General features: G+C 45.5%; 21 non-coding genes across 21 annotated transcripts; all 21 read right to left on the bottom strand.

Moving 5' to 3' along the window:
- Positions 1 to 1,314: 1,314 nt before the first annotated feature.
- Positions 1,315 to 1,397, bottom strand: trnal-cag (transfer RNA leucine (anticodon CAG)). Its single transcript has one exon. It is a non-coding gene; the product is annotated as a tRNA-Leu (tRNA).
- Positions 1,398 to 1,793: 396 nt separating this feature from the next.
- On the bottom strand, positions 1,794 to 1,876 carry trnal-cag (transfer RNA leucine (anticodon CAG)). Its single transcript has one exon. It is a non-coding gene; the product is annotated as a tRNA-Leu (tRNA).
- A 397-nt stretch (positions 1,877 to 2,273) lies between these two features.
- trnal-cag (transfer RNA leucine (anticodon CAG)) lies at positions 2,274 to 2,356 on the bottom strand. Its single transcript has one exon. It is a non-coding gene; the product is annotated as a tRNA-Leu (tRNA).
- A 1,835-nt stretch (positions 2,357 to 4,191) lies between these two features.
- trnar-ccg (transfer RNA arginine (anticodon CCG)) lies at positions 4,192 to 4,274 on the bottom strand. Its single transcript has one exon. It is a non-coding gene; the product is annotated as a tRNA-Arg (tRNA).
- A 396-nt stretch (positions 4,275 to 4,670) lies between these two features.
- trnal-cag (transfer RNA leucine (anticodon CAG)) lies at positions 4,671 to 4,753 on the bottom strand. Its single transcript has one exon. It is a non-coding gene; the product is annotated as a tRNA-Leu (tRNA).
- A 397-nt stretch (positions 4,754 to 5,150) lies between these two features.
- Positions 5,151 to 5,233, bottom strand: trnal-aag (transfer RNA leucine (anticodon AAG)). Its single transcript has one exon. It is a non-coding gene; the product is annotated as a tRNA-Leu (tRNA).
- Positions 5,234 to 5,629: 396 nt separating this feature from the next.
- Positions 5,630 to 5,712, bottom strand: trnal-cag (transfer RNA leucine (anticodon CAG)). Its single transcript has one exon. It is a non-coding gene; the product is annotated as a tRNA-Leu (tRNA).
- A 397-nt stretch (positions 5,713 to 6,109) lies between these two features.
- On the bottom strand, positions 6,110 to 6,192 carry trnal-cag (transfer RNA leucine (anticodon CAG)). Its single transcript has one exon. It is a non-coding gene; the product is annotated as a tRNA-Leu (tRNA).
- A 1,355-nt stretch (positions 6,193 to 7,547) lies between these two features.
- On the bottom strand, positions 7,548 to 7,630 carry trnal-cag (transfer RNA leucine (anticodon CAG)). The gene has a single exon. It is a non-coding gene; the product is annotated as a tRNA-Leu (tRNA).
- Positions 7,631 to 8,985: 1,355 nt separating this feature from the next.
- Positions 8,986 to 9,068, bottom strand: trnal-cag (transfer RNA leucine (anticodon CAG)). Its single transcript has one exon. It is a non-coding gene; the product is annotated as a tRNA-Leu (tRNA).
- Positions 9,069 to 10,422: 1,354 nt separating this feature from the next.
- trnal-cag (transfer RNA leucine (anticodon CAG)) lies at positions 10,423 to 10,505 on the bottom strand. The gene has a single exon. It is a non-coding gene; the product is annotated as a tRNA-Leu (tRNA).
- A 396-nt stretch (positions 10,506 to 10,901) lies between these two features.
- On the bottom strand, positions 10,902 to 10,984 carry trnal-cag (transfer RNA leucine (anticodon CAG)). The gene has a single exon. It is a non-coding gene; the product is annotated as a tRNA-Leu (tRNA).
- Positions 10,985 to 11,859: 875 nt separating this feature from the next.
- On the bottom strand, positions 11,860 to 11,942 carry trnal-cag (transfer RNA leucine (anticodon CAG)). The gene has a single exon. It is a non-coding gene; the product is annotated as a tRNA-Leu (tRNA).
- A 396-nt stretch (positions 11,943 to 12,338) lies between these two features.
- Positions 12,339 to 12,421, bottom strand: trnal-cag (transfer RNA leucine (anticodon CAG)). The gene has a single exon. It is a non-coding gene; the product is annotated as a tRNA-Leu (tRNA).
- A 2,314-nt stretch (positions 12,422 to 14,735) lies between these two features.
- Positions 14,736 to 14,818, bottom strand: trnal-cag (transfer RNA leucine (anticodon CAG)). Its single transcript has one exon. It is a non-coding gene; the product is annotated as a tRNA-Leu (tRNA).
- Positions 14,819 to 16,173: 1,355 nt separating this feature from the next.
- trnal-cag (transfer RNA leucine (anticodon CAG)) lies at positions 16,174 to 16,256 on the bottom strand. The gene has a single exon. It is a non-coding gene; the product is annotated as a tRNA-Leu (tRNA).
- Positions 16,257 to 16,653: 397 nt separating this feature from the next.
- Positions 16,654 to 16,736, bottom strand: trnal-cag (transfer RNA leucine (anticodon CAG)). The gene has a single exon. It is a non-coding gene; the product is annotated as a tRNA-Leu (tRNA).
- A 397-nt stretch (positions 16,737 to 17,133) lies between these two features.
- Positions 17,134 to 17,216, bottom strand: trnal-cag (transfer RNA leucine (anticodon CAG)). Its single transcript has one exon. It is a non-coding gene; the product is annotated as a tRNA-Leu (tRNA).
- Positions 17,217 to 17,612: 396 nt separating this feature from the next.
- Positions 17,613 to 17,695, bottom strand: trnal-cag (transfer RNA leucine (anticodon CAG)). Its single transcript has one exon. It is a non-coding gene; the product is annotated as a tRNA-Leu (tRNA).
- A 1,355-nt stretch (positions 17,696 to 19,050) lies between these two features.
- On the bottom strand, positions 19,051 to 19,133 carry trnal-cag (transfer RNA leucine (anticodon CAG)). The gene has a single exon. It is a non-coding gene; the product is annotated as a tRNA-Leu (tRNA).
- A 397-nt stretch (positions 19,134 to 19,530) lies between these two features.
- On the bottom strand, positions 19,531 to 19,613 carry trnal-cag (transfer RNA leucine (anticodon CAG)). The gene has a single exon. It is a non-coding gene; the product is annotated as a tRNA-Leu (tRNA).
- Positions 19,614 to 19,785: the final 172 nt, after the last annotated feature.

The following is a 19,785-nucleotide window of genomic DNA, read 5'->3' as shown; positions in this document are numbered from 1 at the left end:
AACTCAAAGTCCTAAGACATTTATACAAGTGATTAGTTAGCCAATTAACAATCATGCTAAGCTTGCCCTGAGGGTTGCCCTCCCAAGCAAATCCTAGCTTTTAAACTATCAGCAAAGTATGTCAGATGAGGAATTTAAAGCCAAACCTCCCGGAAACAATGCACACTTACGGCAGCGCCATCCTGACAGACAGATGTCAGAGTCCAGGTTACAATGACTGGGTTATTTCACTCAGAAACTTGTAATGTAAATATCCAATAACATTTAAAGAAGTGCTTACTTAGCCACTTAGGAAAACTGCGTAGCATGGTAGCGGCCCAAGCTGAAGTGATATTTCTGCTGATCAAAATTGCATGTCAGAAGTGGGATTCGAACCCACGCCTCCAGGAGAGACTGCAATCTGAACACAGCACCTTAGACCGCTCGGCCACCCTGACCTTAGCTACTTGCTTTTCGGCTATAATGCATTTGATACGGTTAACTCAAAGTCCTAAGACATTTATACAAGTGATTAGTTAGCCAATTGACAAACATGCTAAGCTTGCCCTGAGGGTTGCCCTCCCAAGCAAATCCTAGCTTTTAACCTATCAGCAAAGTATGTCAGATGAGGAATTTAAAGCCAAACCTCCCGGAAACAATGCACACTTACGGCAGCGCCATCCTGACAGACAGATGTCGGAGTCCAGGTTACAATGACGGGGTTATTTCACTCAGGAACTTGTAATGTAAATATCCAATAACATTTAAGGATGTGCTTAGTTAGCCACTCAGGAAAACTGGGCAGCATGGAAGCGGAACCAAGCTGAAGTGATATTTCTACTGATCAAAATTGCATGTCAGAAGTGGGATTCGAACCCACGCCTCCAGGAGAGACTGCAACCTGAACGCAGCGCCTTAGACCGCTCGGCCATCCTGACCCTAGCTACTTGCATCTCGGCTATAATGCATTTGATACGGTTAACTCAAAGTCCTAAGACATTTACACAAGTGATTAGTTAGCCAATTAACAAACATGCTAAGCTTGCCCTGATGGGTGCCCTCCCAAGCAAATCCTAGCTTTTAACCTATCAGCAAAGCATGTCAGATGAGGAATTTAAAGCCAAACCTCCCGGAAACAATGCACACTTACGGCAGCGCCATCCTGACAGACAGATGTCGGAGTCCAGGTTACAATGACGGGGTTATTTCACTCAGGAACTTGTAATGTAAATATCCAATAACATTTAAGGATGTGCTTAGTTAGCCACTCAGGAAAACTGGGCAGCATGGAAGCGGAAACAAGCTGAAGTGATATTTCTACTGATCAAAATTGCATGTCAGAAGTGGGATTCGAACCCACGCCTCCAGGGGAGACTGCGACCTGAACGCAGCGCCTTAGACCGCTCGGCCATCCTGACCCTAGCTGCTTGCTTTTCGGCTATAATGCATTTGATACGGTTAACTCAAAGTCCTAAGACATTTACACAAGTGATTAGTTAGCCAATTAACAAACATGCTAAGCTTGCCCTGAGGGGTGCCCTCCCAAGCAAATCCTAGCTTTTAACCTATCAGCAAAGCATGTCAGATGAGGAATTTAAAGCCAAACCTCCCGGAAACAATGCACACTCACGGCAGCGCCATCCTGACAGACAGATGTCGGAGTCCAGGTTACAATGACGGGGTTATTTCACTCAGAAACTTGTAATGTAAATATCCAATAACATTTAAAGAAGTGCTTACTTAGCCACTTAGGAAAACTGCGTAGCATGGTAGCGGCCGAAGCTGAAGTGATATTTCTGCTGATCAAAATTGCATGTCAGAAGTGGGATTCGAACCCACGCCTCCAGGGGAGACTGCGACCTGAACGCAGCGCCTTAGACCGCTCGGCCATCCTGACCCTAGCTACTAGCTTTTCGGCAACAATGCATTTGATACGGTCAACTCAAAGTCCTAAGACATTTATACAAGTGATTAGTTAGCCAATTAACAATCATGCTAAGCTTGCCCTGAGGGTTGCCCTCCCAAGCAAATCCTAGCTTTTAACCTATCAGCAAAGTATGTCAGATGAGGAATTTAAAGCCAAACCTCCCGGAAACAATGCACACTTACGGCAGCGCCATCCTGACAGACAGATGTCGGAGTCCAGGTTACAATGAAGGGGTTATTTCACTCAGGAACTTGTAATGTAAATATCCAATAACATTTAAGGATGTGCTTAGTTAGCCACTCAGGAAAACTGGGCAGCATGGAAGCGGAACCAAGCTGAAGTGATATTTCTACTGATCAAAATTGCATGTCAGAAGTGGGATTCGAACCCACGCCTCCAGGGGAGACTGCGACCTGAACGCAGCGCCTTAGACCGCTCGGCCATCCTGACCCTAGCTACTTGCTTCTCGGCTATAATGCATTTGATACGGTTAACTCAAAGTCCTAAGACATTTACACAAGTGATTAGTTAGCCAATTAACAAACATGCTAAGCTTGCCCTGATGGGTGCCCTCCCAAGCAAATCCTAGCTTTTAACCTATCAGCAAAGCATGTCAGATGAGGAATTTAAAGCCAAACCTCCCGGAAACAATGCACACTCACGGCAGCGCCATCCTGACAGACAGATGTCGGAGTCCAGGTTACAATGACGGGGTTATTTCACTCAGAAACTTGTAATGTAAATATCCATTAACATTTAAAGAAGTGCTTACTTAGCCACTTAGGAAAACTGCGTAGCATGGTAGCGGCCGAAGCTGAAGTGATATTTCTGCTGATCAAAATTGCATGTCAGATGTGGGATTCGAACCCACGCCTCCAGGGGAGACTGCAACCTGAACGCAGCGCCTTAGACCGCTCGGCCATCCTGACCCTAGCTACTAGCTTTTCGGCAACAATGCATTTGATACGGTCAACTCAAAGTCCTAAGACATTTATACAAGTGATTAGTTAGCCAATTAACAATCATGCTAAGCTTGCCCTGAGGGTTGCCCTCCCAAGCAAATCCTAGCTTTTAAACTATCAGCAAAGTATGTCAGATGAGGAATTTAAAGCCAAACCTCCCGGAAACAATGCACACTTACGGCAGCGCCATCCTGACAGACAGATGTCAGACTCCAGGTTACAATGACTGGGTTATTTCACTCAGAAACTTGTAATGTAAATATCCAATAACATTTAAAGAAGTGCTTACTTAGCCACTTAGGAAAACTGCGTAGCATGGTAGCGGCCCAAGCTGAAGTGATATTTCTGCTGATCAAAATTGCATGTCAGAAGTGGGATTCGAACCCACGCCTCCAGGAGAGACTGCAATCTGAACGCAGCACCTTAGACCGCTCGGCCATCCTGACCCTAGCTACTTGCTTTTCGGCTATAATGCATTTGATACGGTTAACTCAAAGTCCTAAGACATTTATACAAGTGATTAGTTAGCCAATTGACAAACATGCTAAGCTTGCCCTGAGGGTTGCCCTCCCAAGCAAATCCTAGCTTTTAACCTATCAGCAAAGTATGTCAGATGAGGAATTTAAAGCCAAACCTCCCGGAAACAATGCACACTTACGGCAGCGCCATTCTGACAGACAGATGTCGGAGTCCAGGTTACAATGACGGGGTTATTTCACTCAGGAACTTGTAATGTAAATATCCAATAACATTTAAGGATGTGCTTAGTTAGCCACTCAGGAAAACTGGGCAGCATGGAAGCGGAACCAAGCTGAAGTGATATTTCTACTGATCAAAATTGCATGTCAGAAGTGGGATTCGAACCCACGCCTCCAGGAGAGACTGCAATCTGAACGCAGCACCTTAGACCGCTCGGCCACCCTGACCCTAGCTACTTGCTTTTCGGCTATAATGCATTTGATACGGTTAACTCAAAGTCCTAAGACATTTATACAAGTGATTAGTTAGCCAATTGACAAACATGCTAAGCTTGCCCTGAGGGTTGCCCTCCCAAGCAAATCCTAGCTTTTAACCTATCAGCAAAGTATGTCAGATGAGGAATTTAAAGCCAAACCTCCCGGAAACAATGCACACTTACGGCAGCGCCATCCTGACAGACAGATGTCGGAGTCCAGGTTACAATGACGGGGTTATTTCACTCAGGAACTTGTAATGTAAATATCCAATAACATTTAAGGATGTGCTTAGTTAGCCACTCAGGAAAACTGGGCAGCATGGAAGCGGAACCAAGCTGAAGTGATATTTCTACTGATCAAAATTGCATGTCAGAAGTGGGATTCGAACCCACGCCTCCAGGAGAGACTGCGAACGGAACGCAGCGCCTTAGACCGCTCGGCCATCCTGACCCTAGCTACTTGCTTCTCGGCTATAATGCATTTGATACGGTTAACTCAAAGTCCTAAGACATTTACACAAGTGATTAGTTAGCCAATTAACAAACATGCTAAGCTTGCCCTGATGGGTGCCCTCCCAAGCAAATCCTAGCTTTTAACCTATCAGCAAAGCATGTCAGATGAGGAATTTAAAGCCAAACCTCCCGGAAACAATGCACACTCACGGCAGCGCCATCCTGACAGACAGATGTCGGAGTCCAGGTTACAATGACGGGGTTATTTCACTCAGAAACTTGTAATGTAAATATCCAATAACATTTAAAGAAGTGCTTACTTAGCCACTTAGGAAAACTGCGTAGCATGGTAGCGGCCGAAGCTGAAGTGATATTTCTGCTGATCAAAATTGCATGTCAGAAGTGGGATTCGAACCCACGCCTCCAGGGGAGACTGCGACCTGAACGCAGCACCTTAGACCGCTCGGCCATCCTGACCCTAGCTACTAGCTTTTCGGCAACAATGCATTTGATACGGTCAACTCAAAGTCCTAAGACATTTATACAAGTGATTAGTTAGCCAATTAACAATCATGCTAAGCTTGCCCTGAGGGTTGCCCTCCCAAGCAAATCCTAGCTTTTAACCTATCAGCAAAGTATGTCAGATGAGGAATTTAAAGCCAAACCTCCCGGAAACAATGCACACTTACGGCAGCGCCATCCTGACAGACAGATGTCGGAGTCCAGGTTACAATGAAGGGGTTATTTCACTCAGGAACTTGTAATGTAAATATCCAATAACATTTAAGGATGTGCTTAGTTAGCCACTCAGGAAAACTGGGCAGCATGGAAGCGGAACCAAGCTGAAGTGATATTTCTACTGATCAAAATTGCATGTCAGAAGTGGGATTCGAACCCACGCCTCCAGGGGAGACTGCGACCTTAACGCAGCGCCTTAGACCGCTCGGCCATCCTGACCCTAGCTGCTTGCTTTTCGGCTATAATGCATTTGATACGGTTAACTCAAAGTCCTAAGACATTTACACAAGTGATTAGTTAGCCAATTAACAAACATGCTAAGCTTGCCCTGAGGGGTGCCCTCCCAAGCAAATCCTAGCTTTTAACCTATCAGCAAAGCATGTCAGATGAGGAATTTAAAGCCAAACCTCCCGGAAACAATGCACACTCACGGCAGCGCCATCCTGACAGACAGATGTCGGAGTCCAGGTTACAATGACGGGGTTATTTCACTCAGAAACTTGTAATGTAAATATCCAATAACATTTAAAGAAGTGCTTACTTAGCCACTTAGGAAAACTGCGTAGCATGGTAGCGGCCGAAGCTGAAGTGATATTTCTGCTGATCAAAATTGCATGTCAGAAGTGGGATTCGAACCCACGCCTCCAGGGGAGACTGCGACCTGAACGCAGCGCCTTAGACCGCTCTGCCATCCTGACCCTAGCTACTAGCTTTTCGGCAACAATGCATTTGATACAGTCAACTCAAAGTCCTAAGACATTTATACAAGTGATTAGTTAGCCAATTAACAATCATGCTAAGCTTGCCCTGAGGGTTGCCCTCCCAAGCAAATCCTAGCTTTTAACCTATCAGCAAAGTATGTCAGATGAGGAATTTAAAGCCAAACCTCCCGGAAACAATGCACACTTACGGCAGCGCCATCCTGACAGACAGATGTCGGAGTCCAGGTTACAATGAAGGGGTTATTTCACTCAGGAACTTGTAATGTAAATATCCAATAACATTTAAGGATGTGCTTAGTTAGCCACTCAGGAAAACTGGGCAGCATGGAAGCGGAACCAAGCTGAAGTGATATTTCTACTGATCAAAATTGCATGTCAGAAGTGGGATTCGAACCCACGCCTCCAGGGGAGACTGCGACCTGAACGCAGCGCCTTAGACCGCTCGGCCATCCTGACCCTAGCTACTTGCTTTTCGGCTATAATGCATTTGATACGGTTAACTCAAAGTCCTAAGACATTTACACAAGTGATTAGTTAGCCAATTAACAAACATGCTAAGCTTGCCCTGATGGGTGCCCTCCCAAGCAAATCCTAGCTTTTAACCTATCAGCAAAGCATGTCAGATGAGGAATTTAAAGCCAAACCTCCCGGAAACAATGCACACTCACGGCAGCGCCATCCTGACAGACAGATGTCGGAGTCCAGGTTACAATGACGGGGTTATTTCACTCAGAAACTTGTAATGTAAATATCCATTACCATTTAAAGAAGTGCTTACTTAGCCACTTAGGAAAACTGCGTAGCATGGTAGCGGCCCAAGCTGAAGTGATATTTCTGCTGATCAAAATTGCATGTCAGAAGTGGGATTCGAACCCACGCCTCCAGGAGAGACTGCAATCTGAACGCAGCACCTTAGACCGCTCGGCCACCCTGACCCTAGCTACTTGCTTTTCGGCTATAATGCATTTGATACGGTTAACTCAAAGTCCTAAGACATTTATACAAGTGATTAGTTAGCCAATTGACAAACATGCTAAGCTTGCCCTGAGGGTTGCCCTCCCAAGCAAATCCTAGCTTTTAACCTATCAGCAAAGTATGTCAGATGAGGAATTTAAAGCCAAACCTCCCGGAAACAATGCACACTTACGGCAGCGCCATCCTGACAGACAGATGTCGGAGTCCAGGTTACAATGACGGGGTTACTTCACTCAGGAACTTGTAATGTAAATATCCAATAACATTTAAGGATGTGCTTAGTTAGCCACTCAGGAAAACTGGGCAGCATGGAAGCGGAACCAAGCTGAAGTGATATTTCTACTGATCAAAATTGCATGTCAGAAGTGGGATTCGAACCCACGCCTCCACGGGAGACTGCGACCTGAACGCAGCACCTTAGACCGCTCGGCCACCCTGACCCTAGCTACTTGCTTTTCGGCTATAATGCATTTGATACGGTTAACTCAAAGTCCTAAGACATTTATACAAGTGATTAGTTAGCCAATTGACAAACATGCTAAGCTTGCCCTGAGGGTTGCCCTCCCAAGCAAATCCTAGCTTTTAACCTATCAGCAAAGCATGTCAGATGAGGAATTTAAAGCCAAACCTCCCGGAAACAATGCACACTCACGGCAGCGCCATCCTGACAGACAGATGTCGGAGTCCAGGTTACAATGACGGGGTTATTTCACTCAGAAACTTGTAATGTAAATATCCAATAACATTTAAAGAAGTGCTTATTTAGCCACTTAGGAAAACTGCGTAGCATGGTAGTGGCCGAAGCTGAAGTGATATTTCTGCTGATCAAAATTGCATGTCAGAAGTGGGATTCGAACCCACGCCTCCAGGGGAGACTGCGACCTGAACGCAGCGCCTTAGACCGCTCGGCCATCCTGACCCCAGCTACTAGCTTTTCGGCAACAATGCATTTGATACGGTCAACTCAAAGTCCTAAGACATTTATACAAGTGATTAGTTAGCCAATTAACAATCATGCTAAGCTTGCCCTGAGGGTTGCCCTCCCAAGCAAATCCTAGCTTTTAAACTATCAGCAAAGTATGTCAGATGAGGAATTTAAAGCCAAACCTCCCGGAAACAATGCACACTTACGGCAGCGCCATCCTGACAGACAGATGTCGGAGTCCAGGTTACAATGACGGGGTTATTTCACTCAGGAACTTGTAATGTAAATATCCAATAACATTTAAGGATGTGCTTAGTTAGCCACTCAGGAAAACTGGGCAGCATGGAAGCGGAACCAAGCTGAAGTGATATTTCTACTGATCAAAATTTCATGTCAGACGTGGGATTCGAACCCACGCCTCCAGGGGAGACTGCGACCTGAACGCAGCGCCTTAGACCGCTCGGCCATCCTGACCCTAGCTACTTGCTTTTCGGCTATAATGCATTTGATACGGTTAACTCAAAGTCCTAAGACATTTACACAAGTGATTAGTTAGCCAATTAACAAACATGCTAAGCTTGCCCTGAGGGGTGCCCTCCCAAGCAAATCCTAGCTTTTAACCTATCAGCAAAGCATGTCAGATGAGGAATTTAAAGCCAAACCTCCCGGAAACAATGCACACTCACGGCAGCGCCATCCTGACAGACAGATGTCGGAGTCCAGGTTACAATGACGGGGTTATTTCACTCAGAAACTTGTAATGTAAATATCCAATAACATTTAAAGAAGTGCTTACTTAGCCACTTAGGAAAACTGCGTAGCATGGTAGTGGCCGAAGCTGAAGTGATATTTCTGCTGATCAAAATTGCATGTCAGAAGTGGGATTCGAACCCACGCCTCCAGAAGAGACTGCGACCTGAATGCAGCGCCTTAGACCGCTCGGCCATCCTGACCCTAGCTACTAGCTTTTCGGCAACAATGCATTTGATACGGTCAACTCAAAGTCCTAAGACATTTATACAAGTGATTAGTTAGCCAATTAACAATCATGCTAAGCTTGCCCTGAGGGGTGCCCTCCCAAGCAAATCCTAGCTTTTAACCTATCAGCAAAGCATGTCAGATGAGGAATTTAAAGCCAAACCTCCCGGAAACAATGCACACTTACAGCAGCGCCATCCTGACAGACAGATGTCGGAGTCCAGGTTACAATGACTGGGTTATTTCACTCAGAAACTTGTAATGTAAATATCCAATAACATTTAAAGAAGTGCTTACTTAGCCACTTAGGAAAACTGCGTAGCATGGTAGCGGCCGAAGCTGAAGTGATATTTCTGCTGATCAAAATTGCATGTCAGAAGTGGGATTCGAACCCACGCCTCCAGGGGAGACTGCGACCTGAACGCAGCGCCTTAGACCGCTCGGCCATCCTGACCCTAGCTACGTGCTTTTCGGCTATAATGCATTTGATACGGTTAACTCAAAGTCCTAAGACATTTACACAAGTGATTAGTTAGCCAATTAACAAACATGCTAAGCTTGCCCTGAGGGGTGCCCTCCCAAGCAAATCCTAGCTTTTAACCTATCAGCAAAGCATGTCAGATGAGGAATTTAAAGCCAAACCTCCCGGAAACAATGCACACTCACGGCAGCGCCATCCTGACAGACAGATGTCGGAGTCCAGGTTACAATGACGGGGTTATTTCACTCAGAAACTTGTAATGTAAATATCCAATAACATTTAAAGAAGTGCTTACTTAGCCACTTAGGAAAACTGCGTAGCATGGTAGTGGCCGAAGCTGAAGTGATATTTCTGCTGATCAAAATTGCATGTCAGAAGTGGAATTCGAACCCACGCCTCCAGAAGAGACTGCGACCTGAACGCAGCGCCTTAGACCGCTCGGCCATCCTGACCCTAGCTACTAGCTTTTCGGCAACAATGCATTTGATACGGTCAACTCAAAGTCCTAAGACATTTATACAAGTGATTAGTTAGCCAATTAACAATCATGCTAAGCTTGCCCTGAGGGTTGCCCTCCCAAGCAAATCCTAGCTTTTAAACTATCAGCAAAGTATGTCAGATGAGGAATTTAAAGCCAAACCTCCCGGAAACAATGCACACTTACGGCAGCGCCATCCTGACAGACAGATGTCGGAGTCCAGGTTACAATGACTGGGTTATTTCACTCAGAAACTTGTAATGTAAATATCCAATAACATTTAAAGAAGTGCTTACTTAGCCACTTAGGAAAACTGCGTAGCATGGTAGCGGCCGAAGCTGAAGTGATATTTCTGCTGATCAAAATTGCATGTCAGAAGTGGGATTCGAACCCACGCCTCCAGGGGAGACTGCAATCTGAACGCAGCACCTTAGACCGCTTGGCCACCCTGACCCTAGCTACTTGCTTTTCGGCTATAATGCATTTGATACGGTTAACTCAAAGTCCTAAGACATTTACACAAGTGATTAGTTAGCCAATTAACAAACATGCTAAGCTTGCCCTGAGGGGTGCCCTCCCAAGCAAATCCTAGCTTTTAACCTATCAGCAAAGCATGTCAGATGAGGAATTTAAAGCCAAACCTCCCGGAAACAATGCACACTCACGGCAGCGCCATCCTGACAGACAGATGTCGGAGTCCAGGTTACAATGACGGGGTTATTTCACTCAGAAACTTGTAACGTAAATATCCAATAACATTTAAAGAAGTGCTTACTTAGCCACTTAGGAAAACTGCGTAGCATGGTAGCGGCCGAAGCTGAAGTGATATTTCTGCTGATCAAAATTGCATGTCAGAAGTGGGATTCGAACCCACGCCTCCAGGGGAGACTGCGACCTGAACGCAGCGCCTTAGACCGCTCGGCCATCCTGACCCTAGCTGCTTGTTTTTCGGCTATAATGCATTTGATACGGTTAACTCAAAGTCCTAAGACATTTACACAAGTGATTAGTTAGCCAATTAACAAACATGCTAAGCTTGCCCTGAGGGGTGCCCTCCCAAGCAAATCCTAGCTTTTAACCTATCAGCAAAGCATGTCAGATGAGGAATTTAAAGCCAAACCTCCCGGAAACAATGCACACTCACGGCAGCGCCATCCTGACAGACAGATGTCGGAGTCCAGGTTACAATGACGGGGTTATTTCACTCAGAAACTTGTAATGTAAATATCCAATAACATTTAAAGAAGTGCTTACTTAGCCACTTAGGAAAACTGCGTAGCATGGTAGTGGCCGAAGCTGAAGTGATATTTCTGCTGATCAAAATTGCATGTCAGAAGTGGGATTCGAACCCACGCCTCTAGAAGAGACTGCGACCTGAACGCAGCACCTTAGACCGCTCGGCCATCCTGACCCTAGCTACTAGCTTTTCGGCAACAATGCATTTGATACGGTCAACTCAAAGTCCTAAGACATTTATACAAGTGATTAGTTAGCCAATTAACAATCATGCTAAGCTTGCCCTGAGGGGTGCCCTCCCAAGCAAATCCTAGCTTTTAACCTATCAGCAAAGCATGTCAGATGAGGAATTTAAAGCCAAACCTCCCGGAAACAATGCACACTTACAGCAGCGCCATCCTGACAGACAGATGTCGGAGTCCAGGTTACAATGACTGGGTTATTTCACTCAGAAACTTGTAATGTAAATATCCAATAACATTTAAAGAAGTGCTTACTTAGCCACTTAGGAAAACTGCGTAGCATGGTAGCGGCCGAAGCTGAAGTGATATTTCTGCTGATCAAAATTGCATGTCAGAAGTGGGATTCGAACCCACGCCTCCAGGGGAGACTGCAATCTGAACGCAGCACCTTAGACCGCTTGGCCACCCTGACCCTAGCTACTTGCTTTTCGGCTATAATGCATTCGATACGGTTAACTCAAAGTCCTAAGACATTTACACAAGTGATTAGTTAGCCAATTAACAAACATGCTAAGCTTGCCCTGAGGGGTGCCCTCCCAAGCAAATCCTAGCTTTTAACCTATCAGCAAAGCATGTCAGATGAGGAATTTAAAGCCAAACCTCCCGGAAACAATGCACACTCACGGCAGCGCCATCCTGACAGACAGATGTCGGAGTCCAGGTTACAATGACTGGGTTATTTCACTCAGAAACTTGTAACGTAAATATCCAATAACATTTAAAGAAGTGCTTACTTAGCCACTTAGGAAAACTGCGTAGCATGGTAGCGGCCGAAGCTGAAGTGATATTTCTGCTGATCAAAATTGCATGTCAGAAGTGGGATTCGAACCCACGCCTCCAGGGGAGACTGCGACCTGAACGCAGCGCCTTAGACCGCTCGGCCATCCTGACCCTAGCTACTTGCTTTTCGGCTATAATGCATTTGATACGGTTAACTCAAAGTCCTAAGACATTTACACAAGTGATTAGTTAGCCAATTAACAAACATGCTAAGCTTGCCCTGAGGGGTGCCCTCCCAAGCAAATCCTAGCTTTTAACCTATCAGCAAAGCATGTCAGATGAGGAATTTAAAGCCAAACCTCCCGGAAACAATGCACACTCACGGCAGCGCCATCCTGACAGACAGATGTCGGAGTCCAGGTTACAATGACGGGGTTATTTCACTCAGAAACTTGTAATGTAAATATCCAATAACATTTAAAGAAGTGCTTACTTAGCCACTTAGGAAAACTGCGTAGCATGGTAGTGGCCGAAGCTGAAGTGATATTTCTGCTGATCAAAATTGCATGTCAGAAGTGGGATTCGAACCCACGCCTCCAGAAGAGACTGCGACCTGAACGCAGCGCCTTAGACCGCTCGGCCATCCTGACCCTAGCTACTAGCTTTTCGGCAACAATGCATTTGATACGGTCAACTCAAAGTCCTAAGACATTTATACAAGTGATTAGTTAGCCAATTAACAATCATGCTAAGCTTGCCCTGAGGGGTGCCCTCCCAAGCAAATCCTAGCTTTTAACCTATCAGCAAAGCATGTCAGATGAGGAATTTAAAGCCAAACCTCCCGGAAACAATGCACACTTACAGCAGCGCCATCCTGACAGACAGATGTCGGAGTCCAGGTTACAATGACTGGGTTATTTCACTCAGAAACTTGTAATGTAAATATCCAATAACATTTAAAGAAGTGCTTACTTAGCCACTTAGGAAAACTGCGTAGCATGGTAGCGGCCGAAGCTGAAGTGATATTTCTGCTGATCAAAATTGCATGTCAGAAGTGGGATTCGAACCCACGCCTCCAGGGGAGACTGCAATCTGAACGCAGCACCTTAGACCGCTTGGCCACCCTGACCCTAGCTACTTGCTTTTCGGCTATAATGCATTCGATACGGTTAACTCAAAGTCCTAAGACATTTACACAAGTGATTAGTTAGCCAATTAACAAACATGCTAAGCTTGCCCTGAGGGGTGCCCTCCCAAGCAAATCCTAGCTTTTAACCTATCAGCAAAGCATGTCAGATGAGGAATTTAAAGCCAAACCTCCCGGAAACAATGCACACTCACGGCAGCGCCATCCTGACAGACAGATGTCGGAGTCCAGGTTACAATGACGGGGTTATTTCACTCAGAAACTTGTAACGTAAATATCCAATAATATTTAAAGAAGTGCTTACTTAGCCACTTAGGAAAACTGCGTAGCATGGTAGCGGCCGAAGCTGAAGTGATATTTCTGCTGATCAAAATTGCATGTCAGAAGTGGGATTCGAACCCACGTCTCCAGGGGAGACTGCGACCTGAACGCAGCACCTTAGACCGCTCAGCCATCCTGACCCTAGCTACTTGCTTTTCGGCTATAATGCATTTGATACGGTTAACTCAAAGTCCTAAGACATTTACACAAGTGATTAGTTAGCCAATTAACAAACATGCTAAGCTTGCCCTGAGGGGTGCCCTCCCAAGCAAATCCTAGCTTTTAAACTATCAGCAAAGTATGTCAGATGAGGAATTTAAAGCCAAACCTCCCGGAAACACTGCACACTTACGGCAGCGCCATCCTGACAGACAGATGTCGGAGTCCAGGTTACAATGACTGGGTTATTTCACTCAGAAACTTGTAATGTAAATATCCAATAACATTTAAGGATGTGCTTAGTTGGCCACTCAGGAAAACTGGGCAGCATGGAAGCGGAACCAAGCTGAAGTGATATTTCTACTGATCAAAATTGCATGTCAGAAGTGGGATTCGAACCCACACCTCCAGGGTAGACTGCGACCTGAACGCAGCGCCTTAGACCGCTCGGCCATCCTGATCCTAGCTACTTGTTTTTCGGCTACAATGCATTTGATACGGTCAACTCAAAGTCCTAAGACATTTATACAAGTGATTAGTTAGCCAATTAACAAACATGCTAAGCTTGCCCTGAGGGGTGCCCTCCCAAGCAAATCCTAGCTTTTAACCTATCAGCAAAGTATGTCAGATGAGGAATTTAAAGCCAAAGCTCCCGGAAACAATGCACACTTACGGCAGCGCCATCCTGACAGACAGATGTCGGAGTCCAGGTTACAATGACTGGGTTATTTCACTCAGAAACTTGTAATGTAAATATCCAATAACATTTAAGGATGTGCTTAGTTGGCCACTCAGGAAAACTGGGCAGCATGGAAGCGGAAGCAAGCTGAAGTGATATTTCTACTGATCAAAATAGCATGTCAGAAGTGGGATTCGAACCCACGCCTCCAGGGGAGACTGCGACCTGAACGCAGCGCCTTAGACAGCTTGGCCATCCTGACCCTAGCTACTTGCTTTTCGGCTATAACGCATTTGATACGGTTAACTCAAAGTCCTAAGACATTTACACAAGTGATTAGTTAGCCAATTAACAAACATGCTAAGCTTGCCCTGAGGGGTGCCCTCCCAAGCAAATCCTAGCTTTTAACCTATCAGCAAAGCATTTGAGATGAGGAATTTAAAGCCAAACCTCCCGGAAACAATGCACACTCACGGCAGCGCCATCCTGACAGACAGATGTCGGAGTCCAGGTTACAATGACGGGGTTATTTCACTCAGAAACTTGTAATGTAAATATCCAATAACATTTAAAGAAGTGCTTACTTAGCCACTTAGGAAAACTGCGTAGCATGGTAGCGGCCCAAGCTGAAGTGATATTTCTGCTGATCAAAAATGCATGTCAAAAGTGGGATTCAAACCCACGCCTCCAGGGGAGACTGCGACCTGAACGCAGCGCCTTAGACCGCTCGGCCATCCTGACCCTAGCTACTCACTTTTCGGCAACAATGCATTTGATACGGTCAACTCAAAGTCCTAAGACATTTATACAAGTGATTATTTAGCCAATTAACAAACATGCTAAGCTTGCCCTGAGGGTTGCCCTCCCAAGCAAATCCTAGCTTTTAACTTATCAGCAAAGTATGTCAGATGAGGAATTTAAAGCCAAACCTCCCGGAAACAATGCACACTTACGGCAGCGCCATCCTGACAGACAGATGTCGGAGTCCAGGTTACAATGACGGGGTTATTTCACTCAGAAACCTGTAATGTAAATATCCAATAACATTTAAAGTAGTGCTTACTTAGCCACTTAGGAAAACTGCGTAGCATGGTAGCGGCCGAAGCTGAAGTGATATTTCTGCTGATCAAAATTGCATGTCAGAAGTGGGACTCGAACCCACGCCTCCAGGGGAGACTGCGACCTGAACACAGCGCCTTAGACAGCTCGGCCATCCTGAACCTAGCTACTTGCTTTTCGGCTACAATGCATTTGATACGGTCAACTCAAAGTCCTAAGACATTTATACAAGTGATTAGATAGCCAATTAACAATCATGCTAAGCTTGCCCTGAGGGGTGCCCTCCCAAGCAAATCCTAGCTTTTAACCTATCAGCAAAGCATGTCAGATGAGGAATTTAAAGCCAAACCTCCCGGAAACAATGCACACTCACGGCAGCGCCATCCTGACAGACAGATGTCGGAGTCCAGGTTACAATGACGGGGTTATTTCACTCAGAAACTTGTAATGTAAATATCCAATAACATTTAAAGAAGTGCTTACTTAGCCACTTAGGAAAACTGCGTAGCATGGTAGCGGCCGAAGCTGAAGTGATATTTCTGCTGATCAAAATTGCATGTCAGAAGTGGAATTCAAACCCACGCCTCCAGGGGAGACTGCGACCTGAACGCAGCGCCTTAGACCGCTCGGCCATCCTGACCCTAGCTACTCACTTTTCGGCAACAATGCATTTGATACGGTTAACTCAAAGTCCTAAGACATTTATACAAGTGATTATTTAGCCAATTAACAAACATGCTAAGCTTGCCCTGAGGGGTGCCCTCCCAAGCAAATCCTAGCTTTTAACCTATCAGCAAAGTATGTCAGATGAGGAATTTAAAGCCAAAGCTCCCGGAAACAATGCACACTTACGGCAGCGCCATCCTGACAGACAGATGTCGGAGTCCAGGTTACAATGACTGGGTTATTTCACTCAGAAACTTGTAATGTAAATATCCAATAACATTTAAGGATGTGCTTAGTTGGCCACTCAGGAAAACTGGGCAGCATGGAAGCGGAAGCAAGCTGAAGTGATATTTCTACTGATCAAAATAGCATGTCAGAAGTGGGATTCGAACCCACGCCTCCAGGGGAGACTGCGACCTGAACGCAGTGCCTTAGACCGCTCGGCCATCCTGACCCTAGCTACTTGCTTTTCGGCTATAATGCATTTGATACGGTTAACTAAAAGTCCTAGGACATTTACACAAGTGATTAGTTAGCCAATGAACAAACATGCTAAGCTTGCCCTGAGGGGTGCCCTCCCAAGCAAATCCTAGCTTTTAACCTATCAGCAAAGCATGTCAGATGAGGAATTTAAAGCCAAACCTCCCGGAAACAATGCACACTCACGGCAGCGCCATCCTGACAGACAGATGTCGGAGTCCAGGTTACAATGACGGGGTTATTTCACTCAGAAACTTGTAATGTAAATATCCAATAACATTTAAAGTAGTGCTTACTTAGTCACTTAGGAAAACAGCGTAGCATGGTAGCGGAAACAAGCTGAAGTGATATTTCTGCTGATCAAAATTGCATGTCAGAAGTGGGACTCGAACCCACGCCTCCAGGGGAGACTGCGACCTGAACGCAGCGCCTTAGACCGCTCGGCCATCCTGACCCTAGCTACTTGCTTTTCGGCTATAATGCATTTGATACGGTTAACTCAAAGTCCTAGGACATTTATACAAGTGATTAGTTAGCCAATTAACAAACATGCTAAGCTTGCCCTGAGGGTTGCCCTCCCAAGCAAATCCTAGCTTTTAACTTATCAGCAAAGCATGTCAGATGAGGAATTTAAAGCCAAACCTCCCGGAAACAATGCACACTCACGGCAGCGCCATCCTGACAGACAGATGTCGGAGTCCAGGTTACAATGACGGGGTTATTTCACTCAGAAACTTGTAATGTAAATATCCAATAACATTTAAGGATGTGCTTAGTTGGCCACTCAGGAAAACTGGGCAGCATGGAAGCGGAACCAAGCTGAAGTGATATTTCTACTGATCAAAATTACATGTCAGAAGTGGGATTCGAACCCACGCCTCCAGAAGAGACTGCGACCTGAACGCAGCGCCTTAGACCGCTCGGCCATCCTGACCCTACCTACTTGCTTTTCGGCTATAATGCATTTGATACGGTTAACTTAAAGTCCTAAGACATTTACACAAGTGATTAGTTAGCCAATTAACAAACATGCTAAGCTTGCCCTGAGGGGTGCCCTCCCAAGCAAATCCTAGCTTTTAACCTATCAGCAAAGCATGTCAGATGAGGAATTTAAAGCCAAACCTCCCGGAAACAATGCACACTCACGGCAGCGCCATCCTGACAGACAGATGTCGGAGTCCAGGTTACAATGACGGGGTTATTTCACTCAGAAACTTGTAATGTAAATATCCAATAACATTTAAAGAAGTGCTTACTTAGCCACTTAGGAAAACTGCGTAGCATGGTAGCGGCCCAAGCTGAAGTGATATTTCTGCTGATCAAAAATGCATGTCAAAAGTGGGATTCAAACCCACGCCTCCAGGGGAGACTGCGACCTGAACGCAGCGCCTTAGACCGCTCGGCCATCCTGACCCTAGCTACTCACTTTTCGGCAACAATGCATTTGATACGGTCAACTCAAAGTCCTAAGACATTTATACAAGTGATTATTTAGTCAATTAACAAACATGCTAAGCTTGCCCTGAGGGGTGCCCTCCCAAGCAAATCCTAGCTTTTAACTTATCAGCAAAGTATGTCAGATGAGGAATTTAAAGCCAAACCTCCCGGAAACAATGCACACTTACGGCAGCGCCATCCTGACAGACAGATGTCGGAGTCCAGGTTACAATGACGGGGTTATTTCACTCAGAAACCTGTAATGTAAATATCCAATAACATTTAAAGTAGTGCTTACTTAGCCACTTAGGAAAACTGCGTAGCATGGTAGCGGCCGAAGCTGAAGTGATATTTCTGCTGATCAAAATTGCATGTCAGAAGTGGGACTCGAACCCACGCCTCCAGGGGAGACTGCGACCTGAACACAGCGCCTTAGACAGCTCGGCCATCCTGAACCTAGCTACTTGCTTTTCGGCTACAATGCATTTGATACGGTCAACTCAAAGTCCTAAGACATTTATACAAGTGATTAGATAGCCAATTAACAATCATGCTAAGCTTGCCCTGAGGGGTGCCCTCCCAAGCAAATCCTAGCTTTTAACCTATCAGCAAAGCATGTCAGATGAGGAATTTAAAGCCAAACCTCCCGGAAACAATGCACACTCACGGCAGCGCCATCCTGACAGACAGATGTCGGAGTCCAGGTTACAATGACGGGGTTATTTCACTCAGAAACTTGTAATGTAAATATCCAATAACATTTAAAGAAGTGCTTACTTAGCCACTTAGGAAAACTGCGTAGCATGGTAGCGGCCGAAGCTGAAGTGATATTTCTGCTGATCAAAATTGCATGTCAGAAGTGGAATTCAAACCCACGCCTCCAGGGGAGACTGCGACCTGAACGCAGCGCCTTAGACCGCTCGGCCATCCTGACCCTAGCTACTCACTTTTCGGCAACAATGCATTTGATACGGTTAACTCAAAGTCCTAAGACATTTATACAAGTGATTATTTAGCCAATTAACAAACATGCTAAGCTTGCCCTGAGGGGTGCCCTCCCAAGCAAATCCTAGCTTTTAACCTATCAGCAAAGTATGTCAGATGAGGAATTTAAAGCCAAAGCTCCCGGAAACAATGCACACTTACGGCAGCGCCATCCTGACAGACAGATGTCGGAGTCCAGGTTACAATGACTGGGTTATTTCACTCAGAAACTTGTAATGTAAATATCCAATAACATTTAAGGATGTGCTTAGTTGGCCACTCAGGAAAACTGGGCAGCATGGAAGCGGAAGCAAGCTGAAGTGATATTTCTACTGATCAAAATAGCATGTCAGAAGTGGGATTCGAACCCACGCCTCCAGGGGAGACTGCGACCTGAACGCAGTGCCTTAGACCGCTCGGCCATCCTGACCCTAGCTACTTGCTTTTCGGCTATAATGCATTTGATACGGTTAACTAAAAGTCCTAGGACATTTACACAAGTGATTAGTTAGCCAATGAACAAACATGCTAAGCTTGCCCTGAGGGGTGCCCTCCCAAGCAAATCCTAGCTTTTAACCTATCAGCAAAGCATGTCAGATGAGGAATTTAAAGCCAAACCTCCCGGAAACAATGCACACTCACGGCAGCGCCATCCTGACAGACAGATGTCGGAGTCCAGGTTACAATGACGGGGTTATTTCACTCAGAAACTTGTAATGTAAATATCCAATAACATTTAAAGTAGTGCTTACTTAGTCACTTAGGAAAACAGCGTAGCATGGTAGCGGAAACAAGCTGAAGTGATATTTCTGCTGATCAAAATTGCATGTCAGAAGTGGGACTCGAACCCACGCCTCCAGGGGAGACTGCAACCTGAACGCAGCGCCTTAGACCGCTCGGCCATCCTGACCCTAGCTATTTGCTTTTCGGCTATAATGCATTTGATACGGTTAACTCAAAGTCCTAGGACATTTATACAAGTGATTAGTTAGCCAATTAACAAACATGCTAAGCTTGCCCTGAGGGTTGCCCTCCCAAGCAAATCCTAGCTTTTAACTTATCAGCAAAGCATGTCAGATGAG

Source organism: Salminus brasiliensis, chromosome 1 (assembly GCF_030463535.1).
Source record: "Salminus brasiliensis chromosome 1, fSalBra1.hap2, whole genome shotgun sequence".
Lineage (NCBI taxonomy): Eukaryota > Metazoa > Chordata > Actinopteri > Characiformes > Bryconidae > Salminus > Salminus brasiliensis.
This window is presented reverse-complemented; position numbering and strand designations above follow the sequence as displayed.